The sequence below is a fragment of the Haliaeetus albicilla genome, chromosome 27 (genome assembly GCF_947461875.1).
Source record: "Haliaeetus albicilla chromosome 27, bHalAlb1.1, whole genome shotgun sequence".
NCBI classification, from domain to species: Eukaryota; Metazoa; Chordata; class Aves; order Accipitriformes; family Accipitridae; genus Haliaeetus; species Haliaeetus albicilla.
The window spans coordinates 6,675,956-6,700,876 of NC_091509.1; the positions used below are offsets into that span (position 1 = coordinate 6,675,956).

The following is a 24,921-nucleotide window of genomic DNA, read 5'->3' on the forward strand; positions in this document are numbered from 1 at the left end:
AAATATAATTTTAAATTATTCCTCAGAAACCCATACTCTGAAAGTTAGGTGTATTTTGGTTTTCTATAGTAGATCATGTTAAGACAATGGTAGTCATATTGGTTTTCCGCTTCAAGTCACTGTAAACATACTAACATTACAAGAAATGTTTATGTAAATGACAAACTTGTATAAGGCACAGTGAAACCGAGAATAAATAATAGCTTGAAGACAACTAGCAAACCACAACCTTCCCTGCACACAACTTCAAATTTAAAAGAAGAATAAAAGGGTAGAACAAAAATTATTTCTGCTATGAATTATCTTGCCTCGTATACTTACTGGAATTGCAACACTGCTACAGTGCAGCATAATCTTGTCACTCTCCAATGCCCTACTGACATGTTTTTCTACTGCATTATTAGCACCCTTGGAGGACTCCCTATTACTCAAAACTGATTTATTCTTGCAAGGTATCTTGCTCACTCTAATATCTCCTTTCCTGCAGTCAATAGCAGCCATCTCCAGGATGACATCTGAGCCTGTTTTCAGGCTTATTGTAACTGATTCATGTCCCAGCTTCAGTGGCAAATATATATAGCTGTCAGATGGAGTACTGATGGTGGTAGCTCTTCCCGATACCAAAACGTCTGTAAGAGTTGAACATTTTGATTTCTCACTGTGATGGCAGTTTAGCTCTATCTACTTCTTCTGTTTTCTTTCTATAAAGCCTGATTTTTTTAAGATCCTTTCCAAGCAGATATAGCTTGCCGACTAAAAGTTAACCTGTGATTTGATTTCAGACTGATTCAGAACTGCAGTGTATTTTATAACAGGCATTCAAAGCCTAATGAACCAGTTTATACCTGCTACTTCTATAAACACAAACAGTGCAATGAAAAGCAAAGGAAAAACCTGAAGAAAATGTCTGTTTATACAAGATTCCCTTCTCTTAAAGATTTTTTTTTTCCCTTTGTCTTTATATACACAAAAATAAGCTGTTCATGAGGGCAAAAGCACCAGTCTGGACTGGAATGAATGAAACTGAAATGCAGCTTTAGCCACTCAATCCTCACGTGTGTGCTCTATTCCACCAAAAACATTTATCGGACACTTACACAGCCACACTACCTCAAACTCCAGTCACAGAGTAATTACAAACAGAGAATTCCTTCCAAGAAGGAAGGTTAACCTTTTCCTTTTCACGAGGTAGCTCTAAAATAGTTCAGTTCAGGATTCATCATCAAACATGAAGGGCTACATCATTCTCAAGCACACAGAATTTCTTTTGAAATCACACCAAGTTTCCAGTAAGACTTCAGAATCAGTTCCACAAAAATCGAGAATTGCCAGTACTGAGTTTTCAGTACAGGAAAGAATGGATAAAACCTTGAATAAAGGACAGATTACCAAGAGCTAGGATTTTACATTTTCCTTCATGTCAGATACCCTTATACAGTGCTTGTAGCAGGTTACAGAGAAGTATTTCATGGAGCATCACCTGTGCCGAGCTATAACTCTTTTCTTTGGGCTCTCCAAGGACAGCCACAGAATGCCATTTCAGAGTTTCTAGTCAAGATGTGTCTCTTTCAGCCTCATTTCAAGAAGCAGTCAGATAGATATCCTAGCATTTCCCTCAAGCTTGTATTCTAGGTCAGCCTGAATATCTACAGCATTTTCCTGCCACCCTGTGACCCACAGTCCCATATTCCAATAGAAGCAAAAAGATGAGGGTGGTTTTTTTAAATTATGACATAAATTTAAACCTGCCCTTAGTTATAAAAATCAAAGGTCAAAGCTTAAATGTGTTTTGTTTGGGTTCCCCCCCCCCCGAGCCTTTTTTATACAAAAGCTCATATCCCACTGAAGTATATGAAAAATATATGAATTATACAACTATATGGCACAGAATGCAGATTATTGTTAGTAAAATCTGTACCTTACTCCAAGAAAATCCTTATAAAATACTGAATACTGTCAACCACCTATTTATCAACACTCAACTTTGTATGCTTCATAGTAATCAGTCAAAAATCCAGGTTTTCAAACATCTAGTTATCTTTGCCAGTGCACTCTTACTTGACATTTAGTGATAATTTTTTTATTTTTATATAGTTAGTTTTTCTCATTACAGCCTCTCAGTCTGGATACTCATATCTAGCATCCAGTAAAAATATTTTAAGATACAGTAATCCTTTTTTTTTTTTTCTTGGTAAATCATCTTAGACTTACTGTTCTGCTTGAATTATTCCCATCTTCCACACATCTGACAGAGGCCTGAATTTATCCAAAACAGGATTCAATTTCTCATCTACTCATGCAGGACTTGAAAAATGACAGTGTTTCACTTATTTCCTCAAATCAAATCTTAGGTCTTAAGAAATGCTGCTAAACAAATTTCCCTCCTGACAAGTATTTTTGCAGTAGTAAGGCCAATGTGTGGGCAAATATCCTGATAAATTTAAAGCTGCTCCTAAAACTAAATAGGTTAAACCTCATTAATATTCTACTAAAACTATAACAAAGACATAAATGTAAAGAAATAGCTTCTCTTCTTCCTTAAAATATGTTTTAGTGAAACAAGTAATTGGTGATGCCGCAAAATTTACAAGAGCATGGGTAACATCTTAATTCTACTTCTGTAATCATTCATATTACAATGATCCATTTTAACTGAATACATACCCTTGTTCTTTCATCATGCTGAAATATTGCTGATAATTCCAGGAAGTGTTCATTTTACTGTATTCATTAAGAAAAAAAAAATCAAAACAATTTTCCAATGCCTTGTTTCTTATTTGGGATGCATATTTTAGGCGAGGGGTGAGGAATGGGAAAAGAACACTGTAGCAATACTGATTTATTGGTTAGTTTATAATTGAGAGTAATTTACTGTAAGAAAGTTTTATGCTTACACAGGACAGTATTCAGCCTTTGCTGCCAAAATAGTTACGCAGGAGAAGAATCAATAGCAGAAGTTACATTGGTTTTGTGGTTCCATTTCTGAGTGCAAATATTTTATTTATCAGGTTGTGATTGGGAGTTTGGTGCTTAGGAAATAAAAGACAACTATTCAAAAACACAAGTATATTAAAAAATCAATTGAAAGGAAATAATTTGCTTTAGGGAAGGATAAGAGCATACTTTAAAATAAAATTGTTTACAAGACTACGTATTTAAGGAATACAGAATTTTTCCTCACATCCATTGACTACTACTTCAGCAAAACGGTATCTTGTATCTTTAAAAAAATACAAAGAAGTGCATTTATGCAATTTCATGGAAGTGGAGTTTGGGGGTTTGCAGGAGAGGTTTTTTTTGGTGTTTGCATTTTGGTTTAGTATTGGGGTGTTTTGGTGTTTGGGGGGGGGGAGGGGCGCAGGTTGTGAGCACAGAACTACTGTAGAAGTGGGAAAGGAGCCAGAAAATTAAACAATTATGAAAAGCAGTAAGTACAAGCACACTAGAATTTACTGTTAACTCTCATTGAAGGTGCCTCTCAGGAGCTGGTCAAAACACATTACAGGGCACAAATGTATGTGCAACTGGCAGAAGTAGCCCTGGAATTTGGCAGAAACCACGCCAACAAGACTTTAATCTATAGGCTCAAAACCAGAGCATTAGTGTTGGTGATGGATGCTGTCACTTAGAAGATCCATGAACACTGGAAACTAACAAACCAAACATAATAAAGAGAGGCACAGTAAAAAGAAGACTACTTCAGCAATTTTCTCAAGTAGTTTTGATTATTCATACCAATGTGAGTTTACAGAAGGTTTTCAAACCATACAGAATATGCTTTTTTACAGAGAGTGGCAGCCCTTTTTCTTCAAGGTAGTTACTTTCTAAAGGCTTTGATCCACCATGATGGGATGATAGCAGCCTTTGTTGAAAAGAAAACAAATAAAACCCCAAAACAAAAAGCAAACCTAACAAATATGCTGAAACATTGATGTCAGAGCAATGGTCTCTGAATAATACAGAAGATGTTGGAGAAGGACACAACGGAGGGAAATGAGTCTCAGTATTTGTCTAGGAACTGATGGCAAGTCTTTGTCAGTTGTATAAAGAAGAACAAATCAAAAGGCAGGAACAGGCAGTGCTCAGAGGCTGGACAAACAACACAGAAAGGAAGTAACTGAGAAGTTACCAGCACTTCTTCATCACACCAGCAAATCCACAGGAACACAAATGTAATGAGTGAAATAAAGAATGGAGGATCCTGGTTCAACACTGCAAAGTAAACAGCAGAGCCTACAACAGGCTGAAAACAAGAGATATCACCAGCACCCGGGACAGAACCCAGGACAAATTCCCAACCCCAAACCCGCAGCTAAGGAAAATTCATTGTGGCATGTAAAGACAGATTATCTCCCCAAACCCGAAAGCCCCCCAAATAAAACCCCAAATCAGCTGAAGTAATATACTGTGCGCGATCTTTCTGTGGTTCTTCCCCCGCCCTGGAGGTCTGTGAGGCCTCCTCTCTAAGCTGGAGGAATTGGTGGAAATCCTCTTAAGCAACTAGTTCACTGCTAGTGAAGGAAGGCTGTGCTCCTCACAAACATCACAGCATTAAGCTCTCTTGTCCTAGCGTGTCTCTCAACTCAAATCAAACCCATAGCAAACTCCCACAGCCATACAATGGGGAGCAGAAGGAAGGAATTTTTTTCCTCAGTACCTGAAAATCCTCTCTGGCCTCAATATTTTCCAGAGGAATGTAAAAAAGCAATATACAGGATCTAGCCACCATTTTGAAAGGTTTAAATGGACACATTCTCAACCTCAATTACTGCAGGGAATTATGAATGTGATTTCACATTCAGCTTTGCTCCTGACCTGCTGTCTGACCTTGGGAGATCACTCAGTGATGTTCAGGTTCCCTCATAAAGAATAGGCAGCAAAAACAAACAAACCAAGACTACAGCAGGGGATTTTTAGATTGAGCTATCAGGTGTTCTGAAATTTTCACTGAGGACCTACTTCTGCAACCTCTTCCTGACAAACTGCAGTGAGATACAGAGCAAAAGTGAGAGCTTCTGGACCAATGTCTTTTATCACTTACTGTTTGTTCTCCGGGAATTTGGTATGAGAAGTACTTGTCAATCTGTTCTTTAACTACTTGAAGATGAGCTCTGAAGATCCCTTCAAACAAATATATGAACTTTTCCATAGAGTATATAGATACATTTATAACAGTAAAAACAATTTTCAGGAATCCCCTATTTAATTTTTCTAACTATACAGAATTGGCAGAAAACTGTCATGAAACTCAGACTGTAAAAAAATAAAAATTGATTAAAAAAAAACCCCTGCACAATCCCACCAGATTTTCTCTTCCAATATGAAGAATTACTTATACTGAAGCATGTCTGGTTTTCTCATTTTAATTTTCTTATACTACATAAATTTTGAATAAGTGCCTTACTTTATAAGTAGGTAGCACAGATCTTAATGCTCTAATAACTGAAGAAATACAGAGTCATGGAATCAGAAAATAACCTTTTAGCAGAAAAGATATAATGACAACCAACTGACTCATTGCAAACAATGCAAAAGAATGTCAGTGTGAGTGAAAGAATTCACTTGGAATTTGGTGCTTGCCATATCTAAACCCCACAGCATCTCCATGCTCTGAAAGACATATGATACCATTTAAAATGTTATATTAAACCAACTCCAATTTAAGATTTATTTTACAAGAGGCACAATCTAGAACTAGTTTCTTAAGTAGTATTGCCACTGAGTTAAATGGCTTGAGTAAGAATTCTCAGGTGTATCACAAAAAATTGTATTGGTAAAATTAAAATCCACAAAAAACCTCAACATTTTAAAAAGTTTTAAATTTTTATGGGAGTCAATCAACTGAAGGTTATATTTCCTTTGCTTTTGAGCTACTCCTAAGCAAGATACCCTACTTCTTCTGCTGGACACATTGGGATAAATGTGTTACTGTATGTAATTACATGAATTCCCAGAGCGTATGTACAACATTAATTAAATTATAGGGTATCTAGTGAGCATTCTGTCCAGCAGTTAGAGACACCATAAAAGAACAGATAATTTGAAAGGTTCTTCTCTTTGTTTTTCTTTTCTTTGCACAGCATATATTATAGGATACATGGATTTACAACTTTATGATAGGGACCCATTCATATAGACTAAATAGTTTTTGTTGTGTTAAGAATCTGAATAAAAGGCTCACTTGAGTGAAGAACAATTTCTTTTGATGTCCAGAGCAATTAATTCCTAACATCCTCATTTGATCCTGAATTTGTCAGGATGGGCAACTCCAGCAAATGAAAATCCAGGTAGGTAGGAAAAAGGTGTATTTCTTTTAATGAAGCATACTGAAGTAATTCAGTTGGGCTGGAAAAGACTGAAGCAGATTCTGTAAAGGAAAGCGCTGAGACAAATTGCTTTCCTCTACAAAAACACTTTCCTGCAGAGATCTTTCTAGGCATTTTTCAAGCATAGATGGAAGCACTTCGGTCAACAATATAAACACATCTCAGAGCAAAACAACATACAAAATTGAAGTTGTGACTACTCACTGAAAGGGGAGGTCAACAGTGCTTTATTTTGCAGTCGTTGCGGGTCGTGTCTTTAGCTCATCAGGTGAGAGAGAATTCTTAATGCATTGGGCAATGAGAAGCAAGAAGGATCTGTCAGGAAGAAAAAAAAAACTTTCAGAAAAAATGAACTGTAAAATACTAATAATAAGCAAAGACTTTAAAAGTATTTTGGTACTTATCTCTCTCAGATTTTAACTACCAAAAGGCTAACACAGTCTACCCACTCTAGGATGTAAAAAGTAATCTTGTAGATGCATCTTTCCTTATACCTCTCATTTTCCCTCCTCCCTACCCTGAATGTAGACACGCAAGCAATGAGATTGCTTACTCGTTTAATTTTTACACTGCTAAAACTAGGAGTAGTAATGGGCCATGTCCTCTCTACTCAATTCCCAAAGAAAAGACATGATCACCTTGGATGGAATTCCTCAAAACTTTTGAGTCAAGACATTTTTTCCTCCAGGTATCTTCACTGCAAAAAGTTTAAATTAAAGTACTCCTAGCTGCCACCACTTCGCGGATCACTTTGTTACTTCCTCTGTCATTTTATTCTTCTCTTTCTCAGTATGTAATACTTTATACTACCTGTTGGTTCCCACATTTTCTTCAGAATTTTCATTATCCTCAAAAGTAATTTTGGAAAAGAAAAATTACCTAACACGTCCACAGCCTCAGCAATTGATTTATTTTTCACCTGGTCAATGAAATGATCCAGGTAGAGCCACGACGACTTGTAAGGTGACTTGGAAAAAACATAGATTTCACCTTGCATCATAAAATCGAATGCTAAGAAATAACGGTGGAGAAGTGATTGGTCATGCTGCCAAAGAAATTCCAACAGTTGATACCCACCCACTCAAGAAATACAAAATCACCACAGGCTGGAGGTGGGAACAGACAAGCTAACCATCAACACTAGAGCCACATATTTCATAAATGCATACAAAAACCTATAAAGACAAGTTAATGCTTTCCACTGTTACACATGCAACTTTTAAGCAATTTTCTTTTAGCATTGAGGGTATTTAACACTGCCAGCTTTATCTATCGCTTTCACTGAATTTAAATTAATGGTACTTATTTTTGGTTAAAAAAGAAGCTTGATGTACTAGCACTACTTAACTGCTGAGGTCTATCTCTCTGGAAATGAATAGGCATAATTGTATTTCAGGCCAACAGCTTTCCATAAAGCATCAATTATTTAAATAAGACAAAGAATTCAATACACATTGTACATTAGTATCATGTAAAATCTTTAAGGCCAGAATCATGGCATAAGATCTCCTAAGAATATGAATCAATGTGAAAAAAACCCGGTGCTTTTAATTTGCAAATGCGAAAGCTGAAATACAGATAACCTCACTAATTAGGGGTTGGAATGCAGTCTTTACTTTCATAATCTCCTTATTTTCACTATTATGCTTACTTTCTTTTGTGCAATCCTATCAACCTATGCTTCAATGCAAATTACAGTTCTATTACATACCTCCTGCTTTGGTAATTCTGTGCCATTTACAGTATTTGCTTATAATTGCTAATTCTTTTATACCCTCCCTGTTTGTATATCACTATTTCAGGAACCGCTGAATTTGGAACAGAAACATAAGAGCAGCATCAGGTTACACTGAGATACAAACACCGATAATCTACCAAGAAAACGAACAATAAGTAATTTGTGAGAGCTAAAATCTGCCTCAGGTCAGACTCATGCAAAAACTGGCAGCCGGATGTGTAGGATCATCTTTTAATCCTCAAAAAAGACCGTCTTATACGAGCTTTTAAAACTGATTATGGGGAATCATCGACCAACAGAGACACACGTGTGGCCACTTCCAGCTAAACTTGAGGAGTATTTTGACTCTGAAAGCCAAAATAATTGGAGTACACAGCACAGTAGGCTGCCCAGCTCGCCCAGGAGGCGACGGGTGGTGCTGAGCCCAGCCCGTCAGCGGGAGGTGCCCGTCAGCCCGCGAACCCCATCACGCACCGCGCCGGCCAAGAAGCGACAGCGTGGAGCCCCGCCATGCACGCTGGCTCTTATTTGACTGTCGTTGTGCTGCTGGTATCGCATCTTCTCACGTAGCAATTTGGAGGGAAGGGACGAAAGATGATGCAGAAATGACTTTAAAAGAAGACTAAAGGAAGGACAGAGTTTTTCAAACTCAGGGAAGATTTAAAAGCATTTGATTTTCTTTCTCCTCTGACACTGTAAAAAAACGCAGCAGTGCTACGGTTACTGTTTTCAGTTTCTCCTTTCGCCTGTTTTACACGTGAGAAGTCCAAAGAAAGATGAAATGGTCTAGCTATAACTGAATAAAAACAACAACAAAAAATCCTAAATCCATGTAGTAAATTGATTAACAAAAATTAAAACAAGTTCCGTGTTTCATTATAGCATTTTTTCTGTAACCCACTTGTTACCAGGACTGGCAAAAAATGCGGTCTGACAAGCTGAAAAGTCTCTCTAAACTCTAACAAATAATTTTTTACCTTGATGTGCCTTTCTGTAAGAGGACAGGTGACAAATATTTGTATACATCTACCAGCATTTACAAATAAGCAAAGCCAAGCAAGAAAAGAAGCAAAAATAGACCAGATGGAGTCGTTCTTTTCAGACTTCTCTTACAATAACAAATTATACCAGATTCTTTAAAAATAATTTCAGTAGATACTACACAACCAGCATAAAAATAAAGTACACTACTTATCAAAAGAGAAGGCACGTCCCATTAACAGCCTGTCACTGACACTAAGCATTTCTGGAGTCCGGGACACTCTGTCTCTCTTCTAATTTATCAGCGTCTAAAGATGAGAGTTGATTATTTTCTAAGGAGCAGGAGGAACAGGGGAATACCTTTCTAGTACCTGGAAAAGTATCTATTTGCTTCACAGCCATACTGCAAGTTTATGACAAAATTGTCATCAAATGGTTAATCAATCAGTGAAGAAGATAAATGAGAATTAAGCTTGTATTGAAAATAACCTAAAAAAGGGTAATTTTGCCAGTGACATTCTTGTTAGTTGTACGGGGTGTCAGTGCTCCGGCACTGGCAGGGAGGCCGCAGGGGCCTCTGTGAGGAGAGGCCGGGGCTGCCTCGTGCCGGGCACGGCCAGTTCCAGCTGGTTCCAGCCAGCTGCACAGCGGCCCTGCTGCAGGACCCTCCGCTAGAGCGGAGTTTGCACATTTCCGTAATCCTCTTCAATGTTAGTGAAAAGGGTGCCTATTTTGCAAAAATACTTACCATGCTTAGGCCACAGTCTACGTTGCCCTTTAATTTTCCACTAATACCACAGTAACAGTACACCTAATAAGAGTACATAGGTGTTAATCAAATGTAAAGTGCCACTGGAGTAATTGATATAGAAATCCATAAATTCACTGTATGCTCCAAGATCTGGTCCTTACAGAGTAATCTGCCGGTACTATTGAGATGGTATCTACAAGCAGTCAGACACTTAAAAACTTTGAGAAAGGATTTGGCACACTTCCTGCTGTTGCATGTCTTGCCCTTGTTAATGATATTAATTAATGAGTCATGTTTCTTGGATGACGGTTATAGATTACACACGCAGTAATGATGGAAATGGAATATCACAGCTGCAAGCATATAAAAGCCAGGGAACTGCAAAATCTACATAACACAGACAATTTGTATTTGGTCCTGGTCGGTACATACTTTACACTGAAGTCTAGTATTACTATTTTTAATTTTTTTTTAGTGACTAGGTCATTTAGTGCAAGGTACTCGCCTACTGAGCGTCACTAAAACATTTTCCTGCTCATTTTTGAAACTGCTGGCCCCAGGCCAGGCAGCCTCCCCTGACCCATCACTGCAGCCCCCGGTGCCACGCAGCACTAACCACTCGATGTTCATCGCACCTGGGAGGCCACTATTCCCATTTAATTGGCCAGGATCTTGGCACAGGAAGATTGAAGAAGTGTCTACTAACACCATGTGCCCAATTTTCATAGCACTTAGCGTTATACAGCACTTTGCGTACTATAGGATTGCTCTGGGTGCCTTCAGCTGTAAGCTGAGAATGATAAACATTTCTTATAAATTAAGGTATCCAGCAAGTAAGGAACAAGTAAGCATTCACCGTCTGTTTCATACAGGTATTTATCACCGCACAGAAAGCTACGGGACACGGAGATTCCAGTTCGCCTCTCTCCTCAACCCTGCAGCCAGGCGAATACATTAGCAGCAGTCACCATCTCTGTGTGCAGGCTAACAGAGGCGATTCTCTCCTTACCTCAGCAACTGGCTTCCTAGTTTTGCAACACCTCCCCTCCTCTGAGCCAGGACAGGAGAGGATGTGGTTACTCAATGAACCTGACTGGGCAACTTTACCAAAATATTCCCTTTTCTTTTGTCTCCTTCTGCCACAGTTTTAGTCTCTATCAGTTCTTTAATCTGGCTCTGTGTATTGCCATGTAAGTATGTAATGGCAGCACATGGGGCTGGGGGGGAGTGCACAGGGCAGGAATGAGCACGGGGGAATGTCCTGATCAAGTGCTGACAACTGATGGCAGAACTGTACTGTAAGACAACACGCAACCGTGTACATTATAAGATGATCCCCCTCCTGAACTCTTTCTTTCATTGCCTTCACCCCAGCAGAAAAAAAAACAACCAACCAAAACCCACAAACCAGTGATCTTACAAATGACACCATACTTGGCTTCAAAACACTAATTTCTTCTTAGACAGCATCTGATCAAAATACTGCATAAAGGAAGCGTTCTAAGGAACGGACATCATCATGCAACTTCACCCAAAGGCCACGACAAATTCAGGTTAAAGATTTTAGTTTTGGCTATTGAGTCCTTTACTTTTCCTCCCCCCCCCCCCCCTTTTTTTGGCAACTTGAATAATTGCACTCTAATATAGCCCATTTTTCAATAAAGACAGGTAGATGCTTGTAGAGGGTGTACTTGTTAGTAAAACTGTACACAGCATTTAAAAAACTGAGAAATCTAGTACTTTTATGTCAACTCACTTTGAATGTACAGTGCAAACTTTATATTCAATGTATAGCATTATCATCCTGAAGAAACTTATATAAACTAATGTTTTATAAAATACCAAACTTTCCAACAAATCAGGGAATATCTAGAATTTGTACACATTTGATATTTCACATAGATGCCAATTACTGAAAGCAATATTAATCAAAACCTAACACCCTTGACAAATGAGAGTAAAACTTTCAAGATATGCTTTCCCTCATCCTGACATCAATACATATAATGGGAATTAGGTTCATGAGCTTTAGGCCAAACTTGAAAGAAAAAATACTATTTCTTCTTCTGTGGCAGTACACTCCCCCCAAAAGGAAACGAAACTTCTCCGGGCAGGGAGAAGAGGAAAAAAAACCAAAAAAACAAAAAACCAACAAACCCTGGAGGCCGCAGGTTGAAATTTGAACTGGCCAGTCGAGATGTGCCAGGTACACTGAGGTGACCCTCCTGGCCAATGGGATTAAATGACCACCGGTCAGATTCGACAGGGGTACAAACGGGGTCCCGCCGGAGGACGCGTTGGGATCAGTCCTCCCGGGAGCAGCGGGTCTGCAGTCGGGGACACCCCTCGGGTCGGGGCACCGTCCGAGGTAACTCCTCGAGGGAGAGCGCCCTCCGCTTTTAGGGGAGTGATACGCACGTTTTGGAGCCATCAGTTTAAATCCTGGGGATTCTTAAGTCGGCCATGTAGCATTATTTCTCTTTACATCATTGAGCCTGTGGTTTACAAAATGTTACCGGAGTTCTAACTAACTTTTTACTGAAGAATAAATCTGAGCTTTAACACTTGTTGGATTTGATTGTGCGTGCCTCCGCAACATCTTCCTATTAGCCAGCAAAAGATATGAGAGACAGTGGTAGATTAGTAAATGGAAATTAACTGAATTTGGGGTAATGAATGATAATAATAATACTAATAATAAAGTTTTTAACAGCCATGAAATTATAAACACAAGTTTTTCAAAATATTACAGCTGTAGAACAAAAGAAGAAATTAAATTACAAAAAAGAAATTATAGATTTCTCAAGTATCTTAAGTTCTGTACCACTTCATAACTGACATCTTTCCAAACTTCTATCTTAAAAAATTAATCCTTTTTTCTAATGAATATTAGTAATAGTTGAAGACAACAGTTTAAATTTTCAAGAGAAATATTGACGAAAGCCAACAAGAACAAGAATGCAGTCCTTGACAGTAACAGAAAAGATCATGGCAAAAATCTAATAGCACTGCTTGCAAGAGGCAGAGAATGAAAATCGCAGCTGAATCATAGCAGAATACAAAACACAACACAACGGAGAAGTAACTTTGCTCATATCTTCAGAGACACAGCAACCTTAATCCAAATAAAAAGAAAAGCAGTAAAAATGAAAAATATACCAGCCTTTGTGACATATCTACTGAAATATGTATCCAGAGGAGCAGGGAGAAAGAATGCAGAAGCTGAAGTGAAGCAATATGGTCATCCAAAACATGAAGGAGACCGTGATTCCACAAATAAATTAAACATGCTACAATGGAGGAACACTAAAAGTTGGTGCTTAACAAGCAACAGCTGTAGTACCATCCCTGCAGGAAGAAGCCTCTTCTAGCATATGAATCAGGAGAGCTAACACTCATAAAGCAAAATTATGCTCAGTGAAAAAAAAAATCATTCACCACCACTGCTGGGTGTTTTATCCATGGTCTACATCTAGTTAGAAAACAGTGCTTTAGATAGATTACAAACCCCTGGATAACAAACTTCAAAGATTCTGTCCTGTTCCAGGGTATCAGGAGTTCCTAAAACTGCAAGGGGAAGAACCTGAAAGAAAAAGACCCAAAAAACTCTAGAGGACAAATTACTAAACCAAATATTTTCCTGTGAATTTGAAAAGACAAATCTGAAAGGAAAGTTTATTAAATTTTTCAAGAACAGGTACAGTGTGTATTTAACACCTACAAATAATACCTCTTGTTTGCAAATAAAACAAAGCAAAGGACTGGAAAAGTGTCATGTAAACAGAAAACAGCTATCAATAATTTGGAGAGTGAAGAACAGGCCAATTATGAAGAATTCATTAGTTTCTCAAGAGGAGGAAAAAGGAGTTGGAAGGAGAAAGCAAAGCGTCTGAGTAAGATTCGTGAAAGGCACTCTGGTGCTGTGCAGGACGCCAGCAAGAAACACATTCTGGGCTGTGCCCACCACAGTCTGCGACTCAGTAAAGCCTCAATCTGTATGACCAACGAGAAAACCACTATCTCTTGACATTTAGTCTTGGTTTAGTTTTTCTTTTGAAGTAGCTCAACTAAGCAAAACATTAATCAGTGTCACTGTAGACTACAGGCTACAGCATAAACCGGAGCAATTACTAAAAGGTGCAAAGTGTTAGTGTATATACAAGCACACACAAACACCACAACTAGCAGTCTGACTCAACCGAGTCCAAGGGATTAATTGAAATGATATAAACAAACAGCCAAGTAGATAATAACCAGAGCAAATGAATCAGGAGCTTCACTTGTAAGCATGAAAATAAATGTAAGACTGTATTTACCATTACTTTACACTGAGAGTTTCCAATTACAAAGGATAACATAAAATGGAGAAAAGAATAAAACTTACAGTGAAACTGCCAGAATATCATTAACTTTCAGAACTACTGCAAAGCTTCAAAGACGGGCATCACGGTAACTGGATTCAAACAGCAATAGACAGTTACTTAAGTAAGCTGCAATCATCAGGGGAGGGGGAGAGGGAACAGAAGAGGTGGATAATCCTATTAGGCCAAACACAGCTCACCTAAGGATGAAAGGAACTAGGGCTACCAGAAAGTGAAGGGAACATCAGCAGGGGAGGGAGAAGACCTGTCTCTATCAGCCATTTAGTGCTGCTAGGAGCAGCAGCTGGCACACAGTTACGGCCGGTCAACACCTAAAATGGATCTGCAGCCTTGAATAATAACACACCCTGCCAATAAAGTCCTGGTCTTTCCTTCTTTACTTTGCACCAGCCACTAATGTAGAGCACCCGAAGCAGCTTCGAGCATTCAGAAACATTCTTTTGGTGGGGTGAAGGAAACTACAACCATTCACAGCACCATCACCAAGCACCACTAGAAGTACAAGTGTAATTTGGTCCGGATATAAGCAAAACTTAACATTCCAATAAGTGAAGAACTATTCCAACACTATTTTATGAAAAATTAATAGTAACTGCAATTCCAAACACTGTCTTTGGATAAGAGTTATTATTTACATGCATACTGAAATAACAAGTATATCTCTTTAAAAGGGATGAATAAAGTAAGTCCAGAAGAGTCTCTCTCTCATTCAGAGACATAAGTGTGTATAAATATATAATTTTTTTCAGAGGGGTACACATACACCCCTCCTATATATGAAGAGCAGCTAAACTGAGTTGCTGAAGGCACAAGCATTTGAAAGCCTGGATGAGAATGCCCCTGTGGTTTACCTAATCTTGCACAGATCTGCATTCCTACAAACCGTCTAGACCACAGGAACCATACCATGATTCACAGCTCTTTACATTAAATGGTCGAAATCCCAGTCTGCTTTGATCAGCTCTGAAAAGAATGAGCAATACAGCGGCGATCATCTTCCCTTCCCCTGCCTGGGCAGTGAGGATAGGAGGAAGGCTTCCCCTCCCAAAGCCACAGGGCAGCACCTCCTCCTCCCACCCCGGGAACAGCACTGAAAAGAGCAACACAGCAAACTGTGCAATGCACTTCACATATTCCCCTTTGACAAAATCATACCACTCAGAGGAAAGGAGACCACGGAAAAAGCTGCAAGGTGTGTTATCCCGATCTTCCTGACTCTTTCCGTAGAAGAACCAGGGGACATCAAGCAGAACTAGCAGTAGTCTGGTTCAAAACTCTTTTTTTTTTTTTCTTCCCTTCTTCCCTCCTCTTTAAAAAAGGTGGTTCGTTACACAGCAAATGCACATTTGCTGGAGGATGCTGGGGAGGCCTCAGGTTTACAAGGATTTAAGGAAAGGCAAGAAAGATCCACAGAAGACAACCCCAGAGTTTTCCCAAGCAGCCGAGGCCACATCCTGCTCAGGAAGTCCCAGGACCAAAAGGGCTGAAAGCCTGGGAAAGAGTAAGTGGCATTTCAGTTATGATTGCCTCTGTTACTGTCCCCAGGTATCCACTTATGGCCATCGATCTGAACCAGTACGGCTATAGTCTATTTCTTGTTCCTTCTAGCATCTCTCTACCTCTACACAGAGACAGAAAAGAATTATTTGGCTTGATACCACCAGCTTATCTTGATAACGTCTTTTGCACTGGCAAATGAAGACAAGAAGTTACATTTTCACCTTTCCCCAGACTATTAATCCAATCCCAGAATATTAAGTCAGTGCATCAAGCTCTATGTATTACCTTATTTATTTAGGCCCACAAGATGATACGACTTAGAGACACAGAACCAAGCCACAGAACAAAAAAATAGGCATTATGAGATGCTAATCCCCTTCAGCAAACAGCAGATTCAAAAAATCCCCACACAGTTCACGGCTGCTTTTTGTCCTTTTATGATGTTAGTAGATTCTCTTTCTTCAATTGCAGATAGCAGACCCTCTGTTTTACAAAGTGTCACAAACACCATACATTTTCAAGAACTGTTTCACCTGTAAATATATTCTCCACTGTATACAGTATTAGTCATCCATTAACAGCAAGGGTTGCTGAAGAGCAATGTAGCACCTTGATGCTGATACATTGCCGCTAATGAGCATAAACTGTACTTTGCACTGAACAGTGTTGTTAGGAAGTGTGGAAAATTAGAAGGAATTTTTCACTCCTCTATATTTATCCGTATTTAAAATATCTAAATATGGCCTGAAACTGCCTTTATTCCCCTCCCTCCCCCCAGTGTGAGTTGTGCTCTAACAAAACTACTGTAATGAAATTTCCCCATCTCTACGTATAGCACTGCTCTAATAAAACAGTGACATAAAACCACATGGTTGGTTAATTTGTGACACAAAATAAAAGGCCAACTGAGTGGCAAGCCAGAACTGTCATTTGAAATTAGGGCATACGACAACCCTAACGTGATTTGAAATTCAGATTTATATTAGGCCTCATTAAGCAGTTTGGAGAAATTCATACATCTTTTTATTGGGTCTTCTTTTTTTTTTTTACCTAATTACCTTTACAGAGTGATGTACATAAATACATAAATAAAAATACCGTATTTCAAATCATAAAATATTTTAATATTATGTTTTTTCAAGTCCTATCATCTCTCAGCTATGAAAGTGGAAAAGGCAAGAGAGTCTTCACAGTTCATTAAAAAAACCCAAACAACAAAGCAACAAAAAAAACCCAACTGGCATATGTATTGGATGTTGCTTCCAAAATAATTTCAAAGTAAGCCGTACCAAATATTTAGAGAATTAAGCAGCAAGCTGCCAGTTGCCTTTTAGGTAAGGGTTATATTTATCATAAGACTGAAGCCAACTTACTTTTACAAATTGTAGTTTAAAGACAGATTTGCTTTTTTTATGTAGGTTCTGTTTATTATTTCTAGTCCTTGCCTTTTACAATACCTGTCAACACCTTAGCTTAGGGCTTAAGCAAGGACCTTGATACAACACAGCAATAAAACATGCATATCTGTAAATGCTTATGGCTTATCAGTAGTCCCTCATTAATGGAAACCATTTCATTTGTTCATTAGTCCTTAAAGAGCCATGTGTACATTCTTCACCAGCGTAGGAGTCGCTGACCGTGGTTTATTCACTTGCAAAAAATTTCAGCTCAGTATATTTATATGGTAACCATTACAGTCTGAAAATCTCTTTAAAAAAAAAAAAAAGTATTTACTGAGATAAAAAATACTTTTTGTTTTTTTTTTAAATACACCTTTGGGAAAGTAATGCATAGAGAAAACAACTTTATATTCACCAGGAGATTTGGTGCTATGAGGCTAAGCAAAAAGCCAGCTTGCCAAGCACAGTGCAATTCTTCTGCTCCCAGCTATTTCTATTGTCAGTGCTCTGCACTGAGCAAATGGGACAATTTTATAACTTGCAGATATGTTCATTAAATACATATTGATAAAAAATACTGTGCATGCTTTCATTTTTACAAAAGACAGAAAAGACTCAATGCAACAAACAAGCTTAAAGGCCTCAATTGAGAGTATTGGCATTTGGATACCAAATACTGGATAGCACCTAAGTGAGCATAAATACACTTAGATAGGATTTTCAACTATTAAAAGGTAAGACAGTGAATCTATACATAGCCACTGACAAAAGTAGAGCTTAAAAGGACAGGGATTGCTCCTGGCTTTGCTAACTTAAAACAATAATAGGTAGGAAGTTTGAATAGTTTCCCCTTTACTGTGAAAATAGTAACCTTAAATATCCATACATACATGGGCAGGCCAACTTTTAGGTAGTAAACCTCTGGGAAACTTAATTAGTATCTGAATTTCAGAGTACAGAATTTCAAATGACCTTTTGAAAAATACTCAGTTTACAAAAGAATACCATGAGTTGCACCTAGGTGTTCAGTAATTCAAAACAAATATTGCTGGTGTAAATTAAATATGATATACAAAGTACAAAACTTTATAAACATAATGGCTAACCATTCGTAACATGACCAGAAAAAAAAAAGTAAAAAAAAAATACCAGCACGGTACCTTATGTAGCTATGGCTAACAAATTCTGTCTGAATGTCTGCTGGGTTTAAGTTTTTTAAATATTTTCTACATTATCATGCTACTTGCAAAGAATCCTCAAGAAACCATCTTGAGGACAGACTGTCATCCAACTTTTATTCTCACATAGTGATGCTCAGCTCTCAGATTTTTACACCTTTTCCTGCTTTAACCAGAACAGCAAATGTTCACATGTAGGCTATTATTCAGAACCGCTCTTTCTCAAGTAAGAATCTTTATTCTGTGACATTTACTTTTTAATACTATGGTGGTCAAATTATATTCAGGACACATCTGTGCATCACACACACCTCTGTGTATTACAACATATGAGGAGAGGCTGAGGGAGCTGGGACTGTTCAGCCTGGAGAAGAGAAGGCTCCGGGGAGATCTCCCCCACGTGCGCATGTACCTGAGGGAGGGTGGAACTGAGAAGAGCCCACCGACAGGACAAGCAGTGGGCACGGACTGAGACACAGGACGTTCCCGTTAAACACTGCTTTCTAGCACAGGGGGTCAAACACTGAAACAGGCTGCTCGGAGAGGTTGTGGTGTCTCCATCTGTGGAGATATTCAAAGCCCAACTGGACACAGTCCTAAGAAACCTGCTCTGGTTGACCCTGCTTGAGCAGGGAATCGTACTAGAACTCCAGAGGGACTCTGGAAGTAGGAGGAACTGGTAGGACTCCAGAAGTTCCTTCCAGCCCCATACATTCCATTATTACTTACATTTCAGTACCATTGTTATGCTGTAATTGCGCAATCTGCTATTTTTTATTTTTTGAAGCTAAAGATTTTTTTCAGTATTCATCTTCCTCTTTTCTTTTTGGTGTGCTTGAAGGCTATCATTTCATACTGTCCTCAAGTGCAAAATCTATAAGTTGATTAATGGAAGTTGCATACATGCCCTTAAAAATAATAAGAGGCTAAGCGCTCCTTTCCTGATCTGTGCTTGCTTTCTATCCAGTTAATAATATCATTACAAGGGTGGTAACCATTGCACTTGATTTGCAAAACAAGAGAGAGCAAGATAGGAGAAAGAGCAGCAGTTTAGCGAAACCAAATCGAAATTAGTCTAACAAAGGCCAATCACTGGAACAAGGAGGAGGGAATAAAGACACACTTTTAATGTCTGTTGATCCATTTCATGAAATTTAACAGCGGGCAGTTGTCTTGAAGATAATAAATTCCCCTGAGCTCTGAGAAAATCTGTCAGATAGTAAAACAAGAGTCTCGAATTAGCATGACCTCTGAGAAGAGAAATCTGAGGCTAATAACTGTTTGCCAGCTGACCAGCTGCCACTCAGCACCCAAGTCAGGCAGGGTCAGGCAGAAGTGCTGCTCATGGTTACGGGGGCAGGAGGAACCTGCAGAAGGTATTGCAGGAAGGTTTAAAGGATGGAGGAAAACAGGAACTGGCATTACTGTAGGCGAAAAAGGACAAGGGGAAGATCATAGGGAATATGAGCAGAGAGAAACTGGTAATCCTTCTGGTGGGAGGGTTGCTGAGGGGATCAGGGATGAAGGACAGAAATCTGCAGGCAGTGAAGCTTCATTAGTTCCACTAATCACAGACCAATTTGTTTACAGGAAAGTATTTTGGTTTGTTTGTTGTTTGCCTTACAAGGATGAACAGGTGTCTTAATATATTCTGTATGTGGAGTAACAGAGGAACAGCCAATACTGAGAGCACTCTGTTCAGGCTCAATTTATAAATGGAAAAGTGATTCTGCATTCAACAGGAAGGATAAAAACGGTATCCTGCTGTTCACAGTGGGAGACAGAATTTAAATATCCTGTAATATAATTTGGTACATCACCACATGTCAGGCTTGACTTTCCTAATTTACACCACTAAGTTCTTACACAAGAATAAATCTTTTCAATTCAATGCCGTAACTTCTGATTTACACCAGGGAAAGTGGAAGAGCATGAGGCCCTTCTTATCTTAATAAAATTTGTCATCTACTGTTAAATGCATTAATGGCAGATATAATCATATGTTAGTATTGTATTACAAGATAACAATATCGGCACTGGATTGAAAGAGGAAGTAGATTACTATTTGGTGTTAAGCCATGTACACCATCATTCACAAAAGTCAGTTAATAGGTTACAGCATTCTCCAATTTCAGTTGCTTTTTAATTAAAAGAATAAATCACAACTAAAGGGAAATCAGAAGCACCCACTTTGGGAAAAAAAGTTTCTAAAGGATGGCTTTAACATATGCTATTATGTTCAATTTTAGATGATACAACGTCACAACAAAGGTATAATTTCTTTCAGTATAGTCACATCTTAAACTATACGGGGAGCGTTCTTTCTCTTTCAGTTCCCAAATTCTTCCATGGTACAATCGTGTTTAGCCACAGATACATAGTTTGCAAAAGACAATGCCAACAAAGCACCAATCACAATGCACATACCCCTTGGCTAAATGATTCTCATTAACATTTTTAAAAAAAACATTTCATTTTTAAACAAAGACAGCCAATTTAAAGGTATTTAAACTACAGCTTTCAGCACCATTCTCATTTTCAAGCTGATCTGCCCTCTGCTGGCCACGATTCCAGATGCCTTTGCTCATACATTTTGTACGTACCTTTTTTTTAACACGAAACTTCATTAGAAGAGGGCATACAGACTCCTATAAAGACATATAATTTAATTGTTGAAAATTATTTCCCTTTTACATCAAAAGGATCTGCATTAGGGAAAATTATAAAGGGGTTTTAAACTTTGCGCCAAGAATTGAAACTTCGTTGGCTTCACTCAGATGCTCTAATTCTGTGGACAGATGAATGAACAAGAAAACAACAAAACAGGTGGACCAATGCTAATGAACACCAAGAGAGCAGGTAGCTACAAACACAAAACAGAAGATTAAAGGTATAGGAACGGAGACTGTGGAAGAGATTCAGCATGGAGATTCACGAAGGGAGAGCATACAAAATCCATCCATGAAGTAAACCATTAGGCAGCAACATCCTTCTCCATGCTGCAAAATGTAGTTGCTAAAGGCTTTATGCTGCTTTTGGCTGTCACAGCATTCAGAATGAGAAAGACAGAGGGGCTAAACACAAATATACAGCGAAAAAGATGATGTTAAAACAGGTTTTGCAAGAGAAAGTATATCCTGGATCAGTGGCAAAGGGGACAAAGAATACAAGTGACCTCAAATTCAGGTCCAAGAGGCAACTAGGAGAAAAGGAAGTTAAACATCCTTTGAAGGGGGGGGAAAAAAAAAAAAAAAAAAAAAATCAATAAAGAAAGACTTTCTATTTGGCTAAATAAGATTTCAGCCCTGAACTTAACAAGGATGATGAAGTCAGATTTCTCCACATCATTTCTTCGGTCAGGAGAATGGGTAGGTCATGCCTTATCTCTCCTTCTGAACCTTCTCTAAATCTACAGATGCCTACATACTCGAGAGCTGCTTCCTTCGATTCCCTTAAGCTTTGCAGCAATCTTCAGAAGCTCAGCAGGGGTAACAAGAGACTTCTCTATCTTTGAGGAAGGAGGACAGCTTCAGCCAAAGAATATTAGTTACATGAAGCAGCAATAAACTCGTGAAAGATACCTGCCTGGACCCGAGAATGCACAAATTACTCCCAAGGTGTTCCATCTTTTCCTGTTCTTACCTTGCCATCTAGATCCTTCATGAGGAAAACAATGCAGAGAAGGCATGCTTTCTTTCCCTTAAAGATTACAAGCCAAAAATGTGTATTTTTTTAGGGTAGGGTGTTTCTCTAGTAGAGATGAACAAGAGGACTGAGGCATTAAGAAGGATCAGTAATGCTAAGAACCACAATTAAAACTTAAAATTGATCTCAGGCTGCCCCTATAAATCTTTCATTATTCTTACCATTAGCATTAGTTAGACTTCTATAATAAAACAAGTATCATCCTTCAAAGGCAGGTGGAGAAATCAGCTTCCATGCTTGCCAACTGAAAGACCTCATAAAGGATACTCAGTATTAACATCTTAATTGTCTTCAAAGAATTTTCATCATTAACCATTTACTTTTCATAGAATTTTTGGATGTATGTTAAAAAACATTTTCTTCTGTTCACTTTTAACATAAAACTCAAGCAGTAGGAAAAACTAACTTTCACTGTTTTGCTAAATCTAAAGCAGTTTTAGGATTATTAGGATCAATCTTCTAGTGCATTACATGAACTTTAATGTCCTAAATTAAAGGGGGGTGGGGAATAATCAGGCTTAATAGGTTTAGCCAAAATACAGCCACTGGCATTCAAGCACATACCAATAGTTGCAAGCTTTCTGGATTAGAAGCTTACCATACCATGTCTGATGCTACTGTACGATAAATCCATTTTTTAAAACTATAGTCCATTTCATAGCCATAAAAACAAGGTCAAACTTATATCCACACAGCTAAAATGAACTTGAAATAATTAGAAGACGAACAAGTACCATTCATTTTTTCTGCTCAATTTACACAAACACATAACAAAAATACTCATTTTAGTTCTGCTTTTCTAGCAATAGGTGGCACTATCAAATGCCACTTTCATAAGTATCCATTGTGCACCATATCGTTCTATGTTCAAGTGGAACATATGCAGGGAAACGTGGCTAAAGTTATTGTCCTATTTGCTTCCCCTAAACAGAAAAGAAATTACATCTTAAAGTTGTTTTGTTTTCTGTTTTAAACTGTAATAATGCTCAAACACATTTTTACAAGTTGGAAACTCGAGAGAAGTATGTTGTTATTGTTTTGAAGAGTATGCTACTTTAGACAAGTCGCAAGCAGATAAACATGCTACATGCTCCAGCAATCTGTACGATAATATTAAAAAAAAAAAAAATCACAGTTTTAAAATAAGTATTCTCTCAGCACTTCCAGCTACCTTTTTGTGACCTCTTAAAATACGGTATTAATATTTTTTCCTTCGATTTCTGTATTTTCCCAGATTTGTAGATAATATGCATGGCTGGCAAACAACACATCCTCTTAGCCTGCAAAATAAGCACTTTGCTACTCTCCCCCTTCAACTTGTTGACCACTTTTCTCTTTCTTCTTTCTTCCAAATTCACCAGTTTCATTCTCAGTGCAACATTCAATCTATGTGCTGCTATCTCTCCTTCTCCCACTAGTGGTATGCTTGCTCTGCAGTCCTGATTTCAGAAAGATGCTTAACAGCTGCAACACAGAGTCAGAATCCTGAGCTCAGTATTTATGAGGCTGATCATGTACATAATATTGTTTTTGAGATTTGCCACTTCTCCAGTGTAATTCTTGAAGTCCCAACTCCAATATAACATGCTTCTCACCTAAGCTGTTTACATAAGGGATATACTTCATAGGAAAGAAAAGTATACCAGACTAAGTCTCTTTTGGATTTTAATTTCTTTTGTTTCAAAGTAAAATGCACTGGAAGCCCAGGAACAACTTCTCTTTGTCTCAAAGCAAGGAAAGAATTAAACACCAAAGCTGTTTTCTTAAGTCTTTTGGTTATTATGGCAAAAGCATTAAATCAGTCTTAAAATTACTACATGCCATTAGGCAACCTTCTACTCTTTCTCCACAGATCAGCCACATCCCTGCAATTTCACAGCACTTTCTAATGCAAAGCATGCACAGACTCCATTGACAGCGCGCTGACACGACATGCTTCACTTTCCATTGTCCACTGTCCTTAGCCGTTCATTATCTTGACTGCTGTTCCTACAGAATAATGATACACTTGGCCTCTGCCTGTGACTAACACATTTTGCTACAGGGCTTCTTTTAATTGAAACACATAGCATATACTTTCTGTTTTGGAGCAACAGCTGAACATTTAGTAGAGAACTTCTATGCTTCCCCAACTGGTAGAAGGCAAAAAGTAAATATGTATTTAAGCAGGGGGTACGCAGCCCAAATAAAATAGCACCTCCCTTGCTGTACCAAACTTGGGGATTCTCACTGTGATCTAAGAAACATTGACTCCAAGTTCTGCTATGCTGAAAGATGCCTTCTACCAAGAAATCCCCCAAATATAAACAGTTTCATTAATAACAAAACATATATGAAATTGCTAGAAAGTTTTCTCACCTTCAAAAAAAACCCCTGCTTTATGACGTGGTATCCATGTAATGATTTCAATTCTAAATAACTAGAATGGATTCTTTTAACTACAGAATGATTTAGAGCTGAGCTTATCCAAAAGCCAGCAATCAGCTCAAAACTACAGCAGATGTTTCCCCAGCTGAAGTCACTCGGTCTAATTCTCTTACCCAATGACAAGAAACCGGACATCTAAGACTCAGGAACTGTCATATTTAGGTTCTCAGTGATAAGGAATTACTACTAGAAAAGTTGTCAGGCGTGAAACTGTCACACATTTAAATGAGATGATGGCTTTGAATAAAAAAATGTTCCCCCCCAAAAGGCAGCAGATTTTGTTTTAAAGACTTCATTAGAAAAAGTCTGAACTGCAGAAATACTCAGTTCTTTCAACTCCCTTTGAACAAAGGAAAACAAACAGTCAAGACATCTCACTATCTGCCTAACAGAGTAGCAGCAGCCAGTGTGTGCAGAAAAAAAAAACAACAACCCCATATAGTATTTTGATGCACTGGGCAGAAATTGTTATTTTTAATTAAGTTAAAATTACTAACTTCTGACATTAATCACATCAATTTTTGTTTCACTGA

At 38.2% G+C, this 24,921-nt stretch overlaps 1 protein-coding gene across 15 annotated transcripts in view; it reads right to left on the reverse strand.

Annotated features, from left to right (window-relative positions):
- TENM2 (teneurin transmembrane protein 2) overlaps window positions 1-24,921 on the reverse strand; it is an 848,782-nt gene that overhangs the window by 640,114 nt on the left and 183,747 nt on the right. For all 15 annotated transcript variants that reach the window (XM_069772607.1, XM_069772606.1, XM_069772615.1 and 12 more), the window contains exon 2: window positions 6,531-6,641. The gene's annotated coding sequence lies outside the window, so the exon portion shown is untranslated. The remainder of the gene's footprint in view (window positions 1-6,530; window positions 6,642-24,921) is intronic.